Source organism: Arachis hypogaea, chromosome 19 (genome assembly GCF_003086295.3).
Source record: "Arachis hypogaea cultivar Tifrunner chromosome 19, arahy.Tifrunner.gnm2.J5K5, whole genome shotgun sequence".
In the NCBI taxonomy this organism is placed as follows: Eukaryota; Viridiplantae; Streptophyta; class Magnoliopsida; order Fabales; family Fabaceae; genus Arachis; species Arachis hypogaea.
Genome location: NC_092054.1, coordinates 22,023,074 through 22,039,665, shown reverse-complemented (window position 1 = coordinate 22,039,665; position 16,592 = coordinate 22,023,074). Strand labels below are relative to the sequence as shown.

At 29.6% G+C, this 16,592-nt stretch overlaps 1 long non-coding RNA gene and 1 pseudogene across 5 annotated transcripts; one reads left to right on the top strand and one right to left on the bottom strand.

Moving 5' to 3' along the window:
• Positions 1 to 4,312: 4,312 nt before the first annotated feature.
• LOC112779743 (uncharacterized) lies at positions 4,313 to 9,894 on the top strand. 5 transcript variants are annotated; one of them, XR_011877858.1, is made up of 6 exons: positions 4,313 to 4,838; positions 5,033 to 5,097; positions 5,192 to 5,280; positions 5,785 to 5,919; positions 5,999 to 6,202; positions 6,395 to 9,894. It is a non-coding gene; the product is annotated as an uncharacterized lncRNA (long non-coding RNA). The 5 variants fall into 5 exon arrangements; XR_011877857.1 differs by having other exon boundaries at positions 5,033 to 5,280; XR_011877856.1 differs by having other exon boundaries at positions 5,192 to 5,919; positions 6,395 to 9,890.
• Positions 9,895 to 11,731: 1,837 nt separating this feature from the next.
• LOC112778088 (uncharacterized) overlaps positions 11,732 to 16,592 on the bottom strand; it is a 38,269-nt pseudogene continuing 33,408 nt past the window's right edge.

Here is a 16,592-nt window from a genome sequence, read left to right as displayed (position 1 = left end):
GATTATAAAGAGACTTTTGCTCCTATTGCTTGTCTCACATTTGTTCGCGCTCTCCTTGCCATTATTGCGATAAAAAAATGGTCTCTCAATTAGATGGATGTGAAGAATGCGGTTCTTAATGGGATTTGAAAAAGGTCTATATGAAACCACCCCCGGGATATCCCTGTCCTTCTAGTAAAGTTTATCTCCTTTGTAAGGAACTTTATGGTCTTAAGCAAGCTCCTCGCGAATGGTTTGAAAAGTTCAACACTATTATATGCAATCTCGGTTTCACTTGCAACTCTCATGAGAATGCTCTCTTTATTCGTAATAATGAACGGGGGGTTTTTCTTCTACTTTTGTATGTCGATGACATGACCATTATTAGAGATGATGTTGATGGTATTGATGAGCGGATAATTTATACGCTTTTTGGCATTGTTTTTAGTATGTTTTTAGTAGGATCTAGTTACTTTTAGGGATGTTTTTATTAGTTTTTATGTTAAATTCACATTTCTGGACTTTACTATGAGTTTGTATATTTTTCTATGATTTCAGGTATTTTCTGGCTGAAATTGAGGGACTTGAGCAAAAATCAGATTCAGAGGTTGAAAAAGGACTGCTGATGCTGTTGGATTCTGACCTCCCTGCACTCAAAGTGGATTTTCTGGAGCTACAGAACTCAAACTGGCGCGCTTCCAATTGCGTTGGAAAGTAGACATCCAGGAATTTCCAGCAATATATAATAGTCCATACTTTGGCCGAGTTTAGATGACGCAAAAGGGTGTTGAACGCCAGTTCTATGCTGCAGTCTGGAGTTAAACGCCAGAAACACGTCACGAACCAGAGTTGAACGCCAAAAACACGTTACAACTTGGCGTTCAACTCCAAAAGAAGCCTCTGCATGTGTAAACTACAAGCTCAGCCCAAGCACACACCAAGTGGGCCCCGGAAGTAGATTTATGCATCAATTACTTACTTCTGTAAACCCTAGTAGCTAGTTTAGTATAAATAGGACTTTTTACTATTGTATTGACATCTTTGGATTATCTTTTGATCTATTGATCACGTTTGGGGGCTGGCCATTCGGCCATGCCTGAACCTTTCACTTATGTATTTTTCAACGGTAGAGTTTCTGCACTCCATAGATTAAGGTGTGGAGCTCTGCTGTTCCTCATGAATTAATGCAAAGTACTACTGTTTTATATTCAATTCAACTTATTCCGCTTCTAAGATATCCATTCGCACCCAAGAACATGATGAATGTGATGATTATGTGACGCTCATCATCATTCTCACTTATGAACGCGTGCCTGACAAACACTTCTGTTCTACATGCAAACAAGGCAGAATGAATATCTCTTAGATTATTAATACAGGGGACCGAGTCCGAGATATTAGAATCTTCGTGGTATAATTTAGAACCCATGGATGGCCATTCTTGAGATCCGAAAAGTCTAAATCTTGTCTGTGATATTCCGAGTAGGATCTGGGAAGGGATGGCTGTGACGAACTTCAAACTCGCGAGTGCTGGGCGTAGTGACAGACGCAAAAGGAGGGTGAATCCTATTCCAGTATGATCGAGAACCTCTAGATGATTAGCCGTGCCGTGACAGAGCATTTGGACCTTTTTCACAGAGAGGATGGGATGTAGCCATTGACAACGGTGATGCCCTATATAAAGCTTGCCATGGAAAGGAGTAGGATTGATTGGATGAAGACAGCAGGAAAGCAGAGGTTCAGAGGAACGAAAGCATCTCTATACGCTTATCTGAAATTCTCACCAATAAATTACATAAGTATTTCTATCTTTATTTTCTGTTTATTTATTATTATTATTCGAAAACTCCATAACCATTTGATATCCGCCTGACTGAGATTTACAAGATGACCATAGCTTGCTTCATACCAACAATCTCCGTGGGATCGACCGTTACTCACGTAAGGTTTTATTACTTGGACAACCCAGTGCACTTGCTGGTTAGTTGTACGAAGTTGTGAAACAGAATTAAGAACATGAACGTGCGTACCAAGTTTTTGGCGCCATTGCCGGGGAAGTAAAGATCACGATTTTGCACACCAGGTATCTCTAATCTTAAAGCATCCCTTCACCACACTTTTGAGATGAAAGATCTTGGTTCTCTCAGTTATTTTCTTGGCCTTGAAGTCATATCCTCAAATGATGGTATCTATCTTTCTCAAGCTAAGTATGCTTTTGATCTTCTTGCTTGAGCTGAAATTACAGAAAGTCGTATTGAGTTTACTCCTCTTAAACCTAATGTCTGGTTTACTCTTATGGATGACATTATTTTGGATAATCATACTCTTTATCGACAGTTAGTTGGAGGTCTCGTCTAGTTGACTATCGCATGACCAGACATTGCCGATCCAGTTTATGTTCTTAGCCAGTTCTTGTCAGCTCCTCGTACTACTCACTATGCGGCAGTTCTTTACATTCTTCGCTACATCAAAGGTACTCTATTTCATGGCCTTCGTTTTTCTATCCATTCATCTTTAACCCTTCAAGCGTACTTAGATGCTGATTGGACTGGTGATCCCACTGATCGTCGTTCTACTACTGGTTATTGTTTGTTTCTTGGGTCTCTCATTTCCTGGCGCCAAGAAGCAAACGTTCACTGCTCGATCAAGCACCGAAGCTGAATACCGTGCTCTCGCTTACACCATTGCTGAGGTTGTCTCGATTCATTGGCTTCTCGAAGACTTGGGTGCTCCTCAGTCATCTCCAACTGATATTTTTTGTGACAACCGCAATGCTATTCAAATTGCCCATAATGATATTTTTCATGAACGCACCAAACACATTGAGATTGATTCTCACTTTGTCCGACAACGTCTCCTTATTGATGCTGTTAGTCTCATAGCTATTGGGACTCTGCATCAAATTGCTGATATCTTCACGAAGACTCATTATATCCTACTCGTTTTCGGACTCTAGTATCCAAACTTAAGATGGTATCCTTAGCTCCCACTTGAGTTTGAAGGAGGATGTTAGAGTATAATTAGAATCAATATAATTTAGCATCAATTATATTTATTTAGCATATTTGTATGTTTATTGTAGGATATTATACTTTTATTGTTTTGATGCTTTTAGCATATATATATATATATATATATATATATATATATATATATATATATATATATATATATATATATACTTTTGTATATTGTATCATTGAAAATACACTCAATAACACACAATCACTTTCTTTAAGATTATTCTCTTGTTTCTATCAACCTCAAAGACTAATTTAAAAATACTCTTAATATTGAGTGAAAAATAGAGTCATTTTTCAATAAATTCTATTGTTAGCTTCAATTATTTTCTCATTATATAATTGACAATAAAAATAGGTTTACTTGGATTAATTGTATAAAATTTAAGTATGAAGTTTTAACACTTCTTCAAAATTTCATTTCATATGTAAGAAGTCAATTTGAAAAAAAAAAAAAAACTATTAAAAGTGCTAGATAAAATAATGGACCAGAGTCTACGATTACTATTTCTTTTCAAACCAATCTCATTCTACATCAAATTGTATGTTTTGTAAAATCAGTCACCATATATGATTTCGTTTAGTTACTCCTAAAATGACCCACTTAAACAGCTTTGGCTGCTTAGCTTTTACCTCCACGTTAATTTTAAATAGGAAATATGTAAACAAAAATAGAGTCAAAAACTGCATTTTTAGGCTATAAGCTAAATACTAATAAAGAATAAAAAAATATGTCTCAAAAAATGTCTTATTTTTATGAAACTCTACATCTAATAAGGACATATTCTTTTAGATCCATGAATATTTGGCATATGTCTGGTCTTTGAGTTACAATATAATTGGTGAAGTATAAGACAACAATTTCTAAAATTATTTACAATTTCATAAAAGTTTTTTTCATAAAAACAAACATGAATTTATATAGGTTTACTAAAATTCTATTTTTGTTTAAAATATAAAATAATAAATATTGAACTCTAATTAATTATAAAGATTTTAATACTATCTTATAATATTATCTCTCTTAAAAACTTAATCGATTAAATATAGGTATTATATATCAAACCCATTGAATAATTCCTCTTTCAACTATAGTTATAACATATTCAAGAATGTGAACAAATTTCAAAATATATACATTCAATATCTTGTACAAGTTTATATCTAGAGATAATATATTTCTCTATATATAATAGGAGAGCAGTATAAATGAATATATTCTTGACAAGTGTCTCATTTAATTGTTTAACAAATGTGGTATTTAATAGATCAAAAAGTGTACAAATGATGTCTAAAGATTAAAAAAAGGAAGTTCGAGTTGTGCCATGTGTTAGCAGCTTTTTGCTTGCTGTTATGACAAACAAAATTTGAAATTTGAAATTGGCTGAGTGAAAAATTTTCACAAAAATCTTTTGAATCTATCATTTCAATTTCTCTTGCTCTCATTTTTTCATTTTTTCCCTCTCCTTTCACCGGTTGTTGCTGTCGCGGCAGTTGAAAGCTTCAAGTGGCGACTCCTGTTACGTTCATTGTTGTCTCTGATCTTGCCACTACTGTGATTGTATTGCAGCCAACACCTGTGATTGTGCCTGCCATTAAGTGCCACCATATGGTTGAGGGAATAATCTATTTCTTTTTGGGTTCATACCTCTCCTCTCCAAATATTGTCTTCAGGAATCAATTATTGAAAAATGCAGTGTGGTTTGCACATCAAAGGACAAGAAATCCTGAACCAGCTGAAACGGACTTGAAGACAGCTTATTTTTTTTCAATTGTGCTTTTAATTTGGAAAGCGTACAATACTTGATAACTTTTCAGATGTTATAGATGAAATCGAAGGTCAGTTATTTGGTTGCATCTGTTGGATTGTATTCTTGGCATCTTTATGTGCATAAATCATGTGCGAAAACTAGAAACTATTTAGCTTATCAATGTCTGTAAAAAATATTAAATTTATTTTTCAGAATAGTAGGCTATAGTTGCATAAATTAACATTCCCATTTATATTATTTCATTGTGTCACTGTCCTGCAGTTAGAAGATTTTTTAAAAGGAAAGACAAAAGTAATTCAAGTAAACCTCTCCACTAAATTTAACAGGTTTAAGATGATTTTTCTTTATGTTGATCCTGTGTATATTTGCTGGTTTTGATTTGTGATGACTCATAAGCAAGTGCAAAAATTATGTATGTAGCCATGGAACAGAAGAAGGCTGAACGGGAGCAGATCTTGCTCAACCAGTTTGCCAAATGGAAATATAAGCTTGCCTAACTGTATTGTTAGGTGATTTTGCTTGACTGTGTATGCTGATTTTTTTTCTCTTTAATCTAAATTTGCTTCATTTTTATAATTATTATTTCTATTTGAATGTCATTTGGCTAATTCCTTTTTCTATATTGCTCAAATTTCTGATTTTATATATGTGTTAATAATTTTTGTTTCGTTATTTTTGAACTAGGGTAAGGTCGTGTATTGTTATTTGGTTCTTTTCATATTTTACCAATCAATTCTTATGTTAATTTTTTTTCCAAAGTAAGATCATTACATTCATGAAATGAAAGAAACATATAGGTGTCCATATATGGGATAAATAAAAGAAATGGGAGATTCCCAACGCTCTACTATAAAGGTAACATCATATAATAATCTAATAAGAGAAATAAAAAAGTAAAGTTCTCATCAATTAGGAAGTAAGAATTTGTTGAAGCTCTTTCTGTAGCTTCAAAGTCGACGCCATTATCTCTTCCATACTAGTTGATACATTATTAAAGATGAACTTGTTTCTAGTCTTCCATAAGGACCAGCTCAAAATCACCATCATCATTCTCTGAGAGGAGCTATTAGATTGGGCACGCAAGACTCACATTCTCAAGTTCCACTCAACATAGAAATCAGAGTCTTCGGTGCTCCTTCTAGTAGCTGGTAAGTCCATTTTTGACTAAATTTCCTTTGATTTTACACAATGGAAGATGCAATGATTGATTGTTTCTGGAAATTGTAGGCATCTTTGACAGGTAGGTTGAATCGATGGGATGCGGTGATTAAGCTTTTGCAGCACTGGAAGCTTTTCATGGAAGTCCCTCTAGAGAAAAATCTTAATCTTCGCTGGGATTTTTAGCTTCCACAGTTTTCGCCACAAATTTCATTGTCTTATAATCTCTGGGCAAAATTTAATGGGAGGATACGAGAACTCATAAGTCATACGGTACCCAGTACTCACTTTATACAAACCACTTTTATTAAGGGCCCAATAAATTTTATCTTCTCCACCTCCAATTGTTGTTGCTAGCATACACTGACTAGTGCCCTCAGAAAAAATGATTCTAATTAGAGTTTAATTCCACTGACTATTAGAAAGTGTTAAATCATTGACTATCAATAGTGGTTGATTCTGTAGATTGGAAGTTTTAGATGAAGAAACAACATAAAGATGTGGAGGAGCAAGCTAAGGGTTGCTGAAGATTCGGATATTGGATCCATCACTAACTCGCCAATTCTTATGATAATTACTTTTGATAATATTATTTATGATATTCCGTTATAGATAATCACATAATTTTCTGATTTTGGTTAACAAAGAAAACAAGAAAAAAAGGTTGCTTTTGACAATAATGTTTGCTCTTATTTTGTATAATGGTTTGTTTATTTCCTGTTGATTGTAGGTTGAAGAAAATACTACTATAAAATGTCTTTTTAACTTTGGTCTCTTTTAAATTTAAAGAGTTGGATATACTACTAAAATAGTTAAAGCAAAAATAAAAAATCATTAATTTATAAAAACAAGAATTTATTTAAGCCAAAAATATTTTTGGATTTCAAGTTCTTCAAAATTTATTCATTTTATGGTGATTTAGAACTCCTATTAGGCTAATGCTATGGAAAAGTAAAGAGTGCAAAAAGATAATTAGAATTATAATATAATAATTATAGTTATTTTGGCAGTGCCACTTGCTGTATGTGAAACAGGTGCTGCAGTGAAGGATATTCTTCTGTATATGGTATGTGATGTTTTCTTACTCAGTAGATATAGTTCTTATGTAGTTATCTTATGCTTTGATGGTTTGTTTGCATATTATTTAAAATTTTAGCACATTGCAAAAACAAAACTTTGGTATTACTTATGTTATGTCTATCAAATATTGTAAAACGATATAATCTTCATATGATGATAGACAAAGTTCAATCAGAGAATGGTACAAAAGTAGAAGATTGTGATACATAGAAGATAGATGATAATAAAATGGTTATGTTCGATTACAATGATAGAAATATACTAATATGTATATTGTGTTTAGGTTCGATTGATAATATGCGTTTGAAGGTTATGGTTTTGTATATCTTATTGGACCTATAAAAGTAATAGAAGATTGAGGACAACTCTTTGACTTTTTGTTTCCATGAATCCATATATTTACATATCAAAAACCATAGATTATTTTCATAATTTCATTTTCAAATATTATTGAGTTTTTAGAATTTAAAATAGTTAAAACAATTAATAGAGAAACGTATTAGTTTTTAATTGCATATACTTTATTCTTTTTTTTTTTGTTTTATTAATAAAACAAACAAAGGCATCAAATAATAATTTTGGCAAATTATTAAAGTTTTTCTTAAAGAAATAACACGAATAATAAACAAAATTTAAAATCTTAAATAATATGTGTTCTTTTGACTGAATTTTATATAATGAAAAAATTCTATTTATTAAAAAATAATACATAATTGCTAAAATAATGATGAGTGGACTAATTAGATTATACACCAATACATCATGGATGAAAAAATGTTCACTTGGTGTTATGATATTAAGGTATTTTTTAATAAATAATATTTTTTTTAAAAAAAATTGCTATTTGATTATTTTCTATACTCTATATTATTGTCACTCATCAAGAAAAGAATTGTGTTTAATGAAATATTAACAAATGAATTAAATATGTATTAAATATTAAGTTGAAATAATTATACAAATAAAAAGAGATCATCTAAATATTGAATGACTATAGTCTATTAATATATAGAAGGAACAATCTCAATAGTTGATCTTATATATTGACACATTCATTTACTTATTTAACTTTTTTGAGTTAAAATGTGCGCTAAAAATGGTTCCAAATTTTAAATATTTACTTTTTGTAATATGATTAAACATCAATATAATAAAAGGAGGTTAGTTAATCTCTCATTTCATATAACATGTAAAGAACTTTATTGTTCATGTATCAAGTCGAGTAGAATTATGCCCAAGCTACCCTATGAAACCTATTTATATGAACAAACAATTAATAAACAATTTAAGTGATTATTAACATATACATATAATTAACAGGGATGCTACACATCCATGTAACCATGTAACTAAGTTGGCCCAAACACAAAATAAGTCACGCGCTTCCAATCTCATTAAATAAATGTGACTTTCACGCGTCCTATACACAAGAAACCACTATATTCATTCGCGCTTCATTATGAAAAAACGTTCCTTCTTCTTTAAAACGCACGAAACCGCTCCTTCTCTTTGAATCTCTCTAAGAATCACTCAAACTTTAGTCACGTTCTCTGTGAAAACTACTACTGCAGAAGAATCGCGAGAAGATTTGGCAAGGAACAACCACCTACAAACAAAAACATCAACACAGACTACCAAATGTATGAGAAAAACTACTGTTCATTTGAAATCTTGTAATGTCACGTTTCTCCTAGTTGTATTTTAGGTTTACTAGATTGATTTGCGTCGTTTAGTAGATCGAACTATTGTGAATGCATTTTTACAGTATAACTAGAGCTTGGAATGAAATTTGTTGTTGTTTTCATTCAGTTCAATGAATAGTGTAACTAGGGCTTTGAAATTGGTTGTTACTCTGTTCAGTACTTCTTTTGCATGGAGAAATACTATTCTTGATAATTAAAAGTTGAAAACGATTATTCTTCACATGAACACTGTTCGGTTTGGTGGCATTCTTTTTCTTTGTTCAGGGTTTAGGATTACTGTGATTAAATTTTTACAGTATAACTAGGGCTTTGAATGAAATTTGTTGTTATTTTCATTCAATTAAGTGGATAGTTTAATTAGGACTTTGAAATTGGTTGTTACTCTGTTTAGTACTTCTTTTGCATGAAGAAATACTATTCTTGTTGATTGAAAGTTGATCACCATTTATTCACCACATGAACGTTGTTCAGTTCGGTGGCCTTTGTGATTTTTATTCACCAAATGAATGTTGTTCGGTTCGGTGGCCTCCTTTTACTTTGTTCAGTGTTTAACATTATTGTGATAGCATGCAAGAATTATTTCTTAGTATTTTCATTATTTATAATGTTTGATTCTGTACATGAATGAGTTTTGGTTCGGTGGCCTATGGCATTTTAATAGACTTAATTAAGATATACATGCTTGTGCTTATCGGTGTATTGAGTGAAGTATTGACCAAATTTTTTCAGTGTTTAAGATTATTGTGATAGCATGCAGCAATCATTTCCTAGCTGTTTCATTATTTATCATGTTTCATTCTGTGCATGAATGAGTTTCGGTTCGGTGGCCTGTGACATTTTAATTGACTTGATTAAGATATACATGCTTGTGCTTATTGGTGTATTGAGTGAAGTATTGACCAAATTTTTTCATTACAGCAAAACAGAACAAGACAATGGTGACAATGAAGGAGAAGCCGCACTATAACATAAGCACATTAACTGATTCGGGAATTTAAAGCAATAAGACTCGTGAAGCCATCTGCTGTCCTCTCCAGCCCTTATTATAAATTCTCATATTGGGATTTAGATAGTAAATAGAACATACTATGATTAACTGGTTGTAATTAACAATATTTTGTTTAACTTGTTTAAAAAAAGCAAGCAATGCTTCTTTCAAATGTATATATGTCAATATTAATGTAAATGTTAATGTATATATATATTCTTAATATCAATGTATATATCAAATGTTAATATTTATATCTGATTCAAGATGGATTACTCCTTGTCCTGTCTGTTGGAACTGTCTGGCTGCTGTTTTGTTCCAGGTTTTTTAGTGATTAGAATCAGTGTATTTACCAATATATTAAGAACACCAAAAAATACAGTGACCGAAATTAATACACTGGCCGAACCAAAAATTACAAACACACTGTACAGAAATTTGGAGAGCTAATTATAAAAAAAATATTTCTATCAGTATCCAGTTTCATAAACACCTAAACTCTATGACATAGCACAATAAAGAAAAAATTGACTTTTAGAATAAAGAATTTCACAAAAAAAGTGACTATTTATTAAAGACTAACAACAGTCAGAAATTAACCCACCTATAACCTCGGTGAACCGAAATTAATACACTTGTCGAACCGAAATGTGCTCATGGGTGAACAGAAATATCTATTAATAAAAACTAAAACTCGTATAATCCTCTCTTGGATAATTTATATCTGGTGCATTGTAAAGACTGGAGCTTGACTGAATCGATGATCCAGCGTCTAAATGGTTCAACTACAAAAAAGATATAATTAATTGTATATTAGCAAAATGCACAACTGAATTTTTACCTAATTGAAAGCAAGTCAATTTTACCTCACTTGGAGCTGTCTTTTTCTTTTTCTTCATGGCATTTGAAATATTTTTTTCCAAGTTTGATCCAAGTCTATTCTTGGGTCGGCCTCTTGTTTTGATGCGTGGTGGGATTTGAAGGTCGTTCACATCGCTCAACGTCACTTCTTCGTGGGATAACAAACTTTTTTCTCTAATTTTTTTTATAGACTCCTTTCTGCATACCAAACCGAACACATGCTCATGGTGAAACAACTCTATAATACTTACCGAACCGAACAGTTACTCACAGTGAATGAAAGATAATCCATTATACAAAATCAAATTCGAAACAACTCTATCTACAATTTAGACATTATCAATTCAATTCAATTCAATTCAGATTCAGATCACCTCCGTCCATTCAATTCAATTCAAATAAAATTAGCAATTGCATTCCATTGAATTCGATTCAAAATTCAATAATCAAAAGTTCCAAACTGGTTTCGGAAGAATAATCCAGATCGCACTCATTCAACTGGTTTGAAGTTGATTCATTCATTGTTTCAATTCAGAAGTCCAGATCGAAAAAGAAAACGAGTAAGAAGAAGAACGACAAAGCTAATTACGTTGAAGTCAATTCAGATCAATAATGCAAAGAAAAAAACGCGAACAGAGGAGAATAACGAATTTTATTAAGTTGAAGAAGAAGAAAGAAAACGGGAGAGAAGAACAAGGTTTACGTTGAGAAAGGTTTATCTCGCAGCAAAAGGTTTACGTTATATACATTATATGAGGTGCGTAACTGTGAGGTGGGAGAAGGCGCGTGTGGAGGACGTTACCTGGATAACATCCATGTATTTTTACATGAATGTAGAACTTTTTTCTATAATTAATAACTCTAATCATGATTATTGTACTCTTTTTTATATATATTATTATATAATATTAAAAGGTCTATTTTATATATTTTTAACAAATAATATAATTACATCTTTTATTAATATTAGAGAATATTAGAATATTAAAAGCTTAAATATTTATGATGCAACTTAACTATTTATGATGTAGTTGATTGTTAGTAGTTTAGGATTTATGATAGTAGTCAATATAATTTTTTATAAATATCGAATATTATCATGACATATATTGTAACGCAAAGCACTTTACTATTGAAAATCTGACCAAACTAGAGAAGAGAATTTAAGAAGAGAAAATAAAAAAACCTTAATATAATTATTTCATACAACAACGATATTTAAGTATTTAGCACCAAATACAAATACAATAATATTTTAATTATGGGTAAAGTATATTTTTTGTCTCTAAAGTTTGGCAAAAGTTTTAAAAATACCTCTAAGTTATATTTTGTTTCAATTTTGTCCCAAAAGTTTTTAATTTGCATCAAATATACCTTCGACGGCTAAATTTTCAAAAAATTTAAGACCAATCTAATAATAATATACGAAAATCATACTTGATTTGCATGTGTTGAGGGTTGTTCTTATAAAATTGTTGTTGAATTGATTTTAAATTTTTTGAAAAATTAGCCATTATGGATATATTTGATGCAAATCGAAAACTTTTAGAACAAAATTGAAACAAAATAAAACTTAGGGATATTTTAAAAAATTTTGTTAAACTTCAAAGACAAAAAATATACTTTACCCTTTAATTATTTAGCATCAAATACAAACACATATGAATATATAATTTATTACCTCTTCTTCATACACACTATGATACATTATCATACTAAATTATTATTGGGACTTTAAGCAATATTTATAGCTTCAATTCAACATTTCACCACCTCAGCTTTGTAGTAGGAAAATACTGCACACAAAAAATAGAAGACACATAAGTGTTAATTTTAAGTTAAAAACAATATTTTTTATTGAATTTATTAGGAAATAAAAGGTTTAATTTCTTGCATATTATTTTTTAGGGGTGTTCATGGATCGGATCGTATCCGCAGATTCGCGGTAAATATCCGCATTTGATCCGAAAATTGCGGATACGATCCGATCCACAAATTGATCGGATCGGATCCGATTCGCACCCTTTACGGATCGGATCGCGGATATCTACTCTACATCAGCGTATCTAATCCGCGGATCCGCAGATCCACACAATAATAATTAAAAATAAATAAATATATATGTTTTGTATTATATTTACTTGTTTGTATGTTTTAGTTAGTAATTATTATTCATATATTATATTATTTTATTTTTGTTATTTAAAAAGAGTTTGATTAAAAATATTTTAGGAATAAATAAATTTAAAAATATAAAAAAATATTTTTATTGAATTTTTTTACATAGAAATATGATTAAAAAGAGAAGGTTTAACTATGCGGATATATCCGATATCCGATCCGCACATTTGCGGATCGGATTGGATTGGATATGGCACTAAAAAACGCGGATATCATATTCGATCCGATCCGATGAAAATTGTGCGGATCAAATCGAATTTTCGGCCATATCCGATCCGCGGACACCCCTAATATTTTTGTTGATTATTACCTTCTCAACGAGGGAGAGATAGTATGGTTTGACCTTTTCAACATCAATTCGAACTTTGCTCTTGCTGTATAGGCCATATTTGCTACATAATACAAAAATTAATTAGTAATAACCACCATTATTCATAGATAAATAATTAAAATAAAATAAAATATATGTAATAATGTTATAATATACTTAAAAATGTGAACTTATTTCAGATTCTCAACATCCTCATTATTCATCAAGTGCTTATATGCTCCTTTCTTATGTAATGCTGCAAAATAAATCATAATGTACCAAATAGTAAGATTATGAATTATGAATTAATCATTTGAATAATTAGTCATATGAATTTACAAAATTTTAACTTTAATTAGTTCCTAATTGGGCACTTACCATAGAAGGAATGGTATCTAATTTATTTAAAATTTATATATGAAATAATTAAATTATATGATTTAAAATTTGATAGGGTGCTTACAAGATACATATAATAATCATGTCCCCATGACATTATCACATTATTAAGTCCACATTTCTCAGAATAAATTTCATATTTAGTGTTGAATGCAGGATTGTTATAGTTTGGATTTTCTTTGAAATACTGAATCATGAAAAAATTCAACATATAAATAAATATATGTTAGTTTGTAAAATTAATTTTCATAATCTTGTTTTCTCTCCACCCTAACTAAAATTAAAGAAAACAAAATTTGGATAGATTTTTACCTTGTGATGGACATTGGATTCATCAAATCCGCAACCTATTGGAAATATATCATCTGTACATGATTGGTGAGTATAGATTAAATAAGATATTTCAAACAGAAAACTTTAATAATAATAATAATAATAATAATAATAATAATAATAATAATAATAATAATAATAATTTAACCATGTTTAGACCTTCTAAGAGCCAAAAATATGATTTATTTTATGTGTACCAAGTGCAAATGAAATTGGGGGCGTACCAACTACCATGGCGTTATTCTACAACAATTAAATTAAAAGACTGAAGTTTCAATTTAATATTTGTACCCTTTTATTTACTTTATAATTGTGATAAAATGATACAAAAAATACTTGTCAGGCCTCAAGAAGGCACCAATTTATGATTTCTTTTTTCCTTTTAGCTTTCACATTTTTTTTCTTTTCTTTGATTCACAACTTTATTTTTAATTTGTTTGGAATGTTTTTCATTTCCACAATCATTTTTTTATGTACACAAAACACAATTCTATATATCATATAAGAATTCCAAAATTTGTGATTTGATGGGCCTGGGCTAAATATTAACAAATGAATAATTGGCCTAACGAAAGACTAAAAAGTTTAATCCCTTATTGGAAAAAAAAAATTGGCCCAAAAATACATATTGAGAAAAATAAAGAAAAATGTTAGCAGTTGAATCCTGAGTCAGATGATAATATTGTTTGTCTTATATAGAGCTGCACTGGGTTCAAATCCTCATCTTGAAATTTATATAGTGTGTGTGAGTGTGTAGTACATGAATGTAATATTTAAGATTATAGTATGTGTGAGTGTATAGTACATGGGTGTAATATTTAGGATTAGAAATTGTCCAATTCACTTGACAAAAAAAAATATTAAAGTAAAGAGTCAATTTAACACTTTTTTGTTTGTCAATTTAAATTTAATTTAACTAAAAGAATTTGGACGAAGCATCTTTGAGAACATAAATATTAAAACTATTGTTCCTATAATATGTTAAAATTCCAAATATTTTATAAAAGAATATTAAGTTTAATATCTCGTACTCTGATTAATATGATCCTTGATGGCTATAAATTATAATGGGTGAATCGGGCACAAACAGTAAAAATAACAATAATTATTATAATTACACTTATATGAAGAAATGAACCTAAATCTGTGGCCAAATGAGTTGAAATGTGGCACCACAAATCCACTGTCCAACGCAAGTTCTTTCTCATCTTTCGGTGCCATATTTTCTTCTTCATCGTTCCCTGTAATTTTAGAATAGACTAATAATTAAAAAAAATAACAAAAAAAAAAACTGACATATATTTACCCACACTATCTAACCGTGTATTTTCCTTTTTTTTTTGAAAAAAAAAAAACAAAATTTAATATAGAATAGTAAAAAATTCGGTTTATTTTAAACTTGAAAAAAGAAATTTAAAATAATTAAATAAATAACAGTTATTTATTTTTAACCTATCTACAAATCACTTTTTTCTTTTATTTATTATTTTAATACTTAAATACTCAACATTTAAATGAATAAAGCAGTTATTACAATAATAAAAAATAAGTTTTAGGCTTCTTTTTATATGATATAATAAAGAGAGAAAATTAATTCCCAAAAAATACATCTAAAATAAAGATTTTAAAAAACATTACCATATCGATCATCATCTTGTTGCTCACCGAGAACAGTCGTCATGATGATGAGTAATGAGTAAGTGAGTATAAGCAAAATATGAAAGAATAGAAGAATAATAATAATAAAGAAAAAAGAGTGGAATATGATGATAAAACTTGAAAAGTGTTGATAGCATGATTTCTTAAAAAAAAGTGTTGTTATTTATAATTTGTTGGGAGAGTCCTTTCCTGAGATTTAAAACTTCTAAAGTCCTTACATGAAAAATCTTATAAGTTACTTTTTTTTTTTTTCTATCATTTTTAATATGACAATCATTTTTTTTTTACTTAATTCCTTTTGATCTTATACCATCAAATTAATAAAACTATTTTTCTCCAGAAAAAGTTCAATAATCTCACGATATATAATATTTAAAAAATGAATAATAAAAGAAAAAGTATACACTCAAATTAAAACGAGAAGATTATCTAAATCACATCGAAAAAAATGGTGATTAATTAGTCTGAAAATTTTTGTATTGTTACTTAGAGTGAAAACTAACTCATGACAATAGTTTCAATGTTTTTTTACCTAACACTATGATTGTATGAGAAAAACTAATTATTATTAGCAAAGAAGAATGAGATATTTGATTTTAGTACAACATGTAGGCGTATATATAGATTAACTCACATGAGATTCTTGTATAATATTTAATTGAGAAAAATAAAAATATTTGAGCATACTTATTCTATTAAAACTAATAATTAATATTAACCTTAATAATTTTTTATACCCAAATCCAAATTTAATGAGAACAATTATATACGCTAAATAATTATATATTCTGAATAATTATATACACTGACAAATATATTTTTATGATCAACTATTTAAAATTAGTAGTATAATTGTAAAGGCTTTAATATAGATTATTTTTAATTGTGTTAAATCTATTTAAATCAACTAATTTTTTTTATGTTACATTAACTAAATTGTGATAATTAAAAAAATGATTAACTTTTATTATTTTTAATTTTTATATATGAATATTAATTTTGGACATCTATTTTAAAATGAAGAAATATTTTTTTTTATTTTTTTTATAAAATTTTCTAACTTTTAAAATATTTATTGATTCACTCATGTACTCAATTGCAATTCTTTATAAAATATATATAAAGTTAAAATTTTATAATAATATCTTA